Source organism: Hypanus sabinus, chromosome 14 (assembly GCF_030144855.1).
Source record: "Hypanus sabinus isolate sHypSab1 chromosome 14, sHypSab1.hap1, whole genome shotgun sequence".
Lineage (NCBI taxonomy): Eukaryota > Metazoa > Chordata > Chondrichthyes > Myliobatiformes > Dasyatidae > Hypanus > Hypanus sabinus.
This window is the reverse complement of record NC_082719.1, coordinates 40,524,499-40,527,121: the sequence shown is the minus strand read 5'-3', so window position 1 is coordinate 40,527,121 and position 2,623 is coordinate 40,524,499. Positions and strand designations below refer to the sequence as shown.

Here is a 2,623-nt window from a genome sequence, read left to right as displayed (position 1 = left end):
AAGTCAACTTGCAGTATTAAAACAATCAAATCTGCATGCTGTTGATGAAATATTTAATATTGATAAGAGTGATACAGGACTCTGTAGCCTTAAAATCAACAGTGTGAAAATTAACAACAGAGAAGCAATATGGCACACAAGAAGTGAATGGCAATGGACACTAGTTCAAAGGTATCAGTCATTCCATTAAAATGAGTTAGAATGGCATTTCAAATATACTAAACTGAAGGCTGCAGATATCCAGCTAAGAGCTTATACTGGAGAAAAGATAACAGTACAACATCTGTGACAATGAAATACAACAACCAACAAGCTTCATAGCTTTTATGTGGTAAAAACAGATGGCCCAGTTTTGTGGGGACATGATTGACTGATACAACTACAGCTTGATCGGAGATCCAGCCATAACTTGCATGCCCCATCTCATGCAATTGAGCTATATGAAAGCAAATTAAGAAATATATTGGCTGATGCCATATATGTCTGCATGAACCATTGCCCAACAGATGACAAACAATTGTTGGTGACAACTCCTGTGCCTCTGGTTGGAAAGCACATTGGACCATGGAAGGACCATGCTGCTCTGAGGATATGTGAAAGTGACAAAAGCAGTGATCCAACTACAACACTTTTTGTAGGTAACATATCTGAGAAAGTTTCTGGTACATTCATCAGGCAGTTACTTGCAAAATGTGGCTTGGTTTTAAGATGGAAGAGAATTCAAGGAGCTTCAGGAAAGTTGCAGGCATTGGACTTTTGTGAGTATAAAGAACCGGAATCCACTCTGCATGCATTGAGGATATTGCATGAACTTCAAATGGGAGACAAAAAGCAGCACAAACAGAAGGCCACAAAGAAAGGAGTCAACTGAGGATTCATCAGAAGACATTCTGGATGAGAAAACCGAAAGGAGAGATCAGGTTGTAAAGGGATCAACAGAAAGGTTGCTAAGAGAATACTCCAGTGAACTAAATGCACCTTCCCAAGATCAAAATGCACAATCTAGAAGAAGAAAGCTGGATGCTGCTATCAGACCACTTCCTGCAGACTCAGAGTCAACCCCCATAGCCACCACCGAGGAGGCCTCAAAACCTGAGATTGTTTCACAGTCACAAGCTTCACCTGCCAAGCAAAGTGATCCCCCATGCCAGGAAAGTGTCATCCCACAAACGTAAGAAATCCTCCACGCTCATTAAATATTTAAGACTGAATAGGAAAATTATAACTTTACTATGCTGTGGATGTCTGTATATAGTAGATATATCATATAGTATACTGTGTATATATAGTTGCAATGTATTTTATTGAATTGGAGTTTACAGCTAAGCAGGGAGGATTGTTGTGTATTTAATATTTCAATAATATTTTAGTAATCTACATTTATTGGTTAATTAAGCATTCTTTTTGGTTTAAATAATTACTTTTTATATGTTAAAATATGTTATTTGCATCTGTCATTACCGTGTGATATGAGTGTGCATTGCTTAAAGTAAAATTGAACTAGAGACATAATCTCAGATTCTTGTGTTTTATTAGTTTAATGTTTTCAAGTTATAGAACATAACAGATAACATAAGTGCTAATGGAAGAGGATAATTGAGGCCTAATATCTCAAGAAGTTAGCAAAATCAGAGATACTCGCTAGAAATTATAAGAATAAAAAGGAAGCAAGAAAAAGAACAATGGGAAGTTGAAATGAGAGAAAGAATGTGAGTGAGAAAGAGAAAGGCATGAAAAAGAGAAGGAACGTGAGAAAGAAAAACAGCAGGACAACTGTCAGAATCACTTTCAACGGTCTCAAAGTCACATCCTACAAACAACGCAGAGGAGTGCCCAGAACTTGAGATTGCCTTCACAATCACAAGCCTCACATGCCAAGGAGAATGACTTCCCTTGTCAGGAAAGATGTTATCCCACAAGAGTAAGAAATTCACCACAGCCATTCAATCTTTAGACTTGAATGGGACAATTCAAAATGCATTGTGCTGTGGAGTATACTATATGTTTATATTGTATACTCTGTTTGCAGTATAGTAGTTCTATTATACAGTATACTGTGTATGTAGTTGAGATGCAGTCTATATTGGGTTGGAATGTATAGCTAAGCAGGGAAATGTGTATTTAATATTTCAGTAATGTTTGAGAAATATTCTAAATATATTGTTTAATTAAGTATTCTTATTGTATGCAATAAAAAGAGAATTGCACATGTCATGATGCTAACACATCATATCTACACACCTCGCTAAAGTAAGAACCAAGTTCACACATTTATGTCCTGACTCCTTGTATTGCTGTCAATTAATATTTTAGAATTACACAACATAACAGTTTCTACACACAGTCCTCTTCAGCGCATTAATCCCCAGCCAGCTGAATGTCATTCCAGACACAAGACGCTGATCAGGCCTTAAATGTCCTGTTTCATCTGAACCTGAACACCCACCAGCCCCATTCAAACTCTCAATTTTAAATTGCTATGTCCTTTAACTGCTGGATTTCCTTACCCTCTCTGATACCTGCACCCAGCCATAATATTTTGTGTATTCCACACTACACAAATAAAAATCTAGAACAGGAGTTTAGTCACTATGAAGTTTGCAGCAACTGGTAAGGTTATGGG

General features: G+C 37.1%; 1 pseudogene; it reads left to right on the top strand.

Moving 5' to 3' along the window:
• Positions 1-487: 487 nt before the first annotated feature.
• On the top strand, positions 488-1,175 carry LOC132404466 (RNA-binding protein 25-like; annotated as a pseudogene).
• Positions 1,176-2,623: the final 1,448 nt, after the last annotated feature.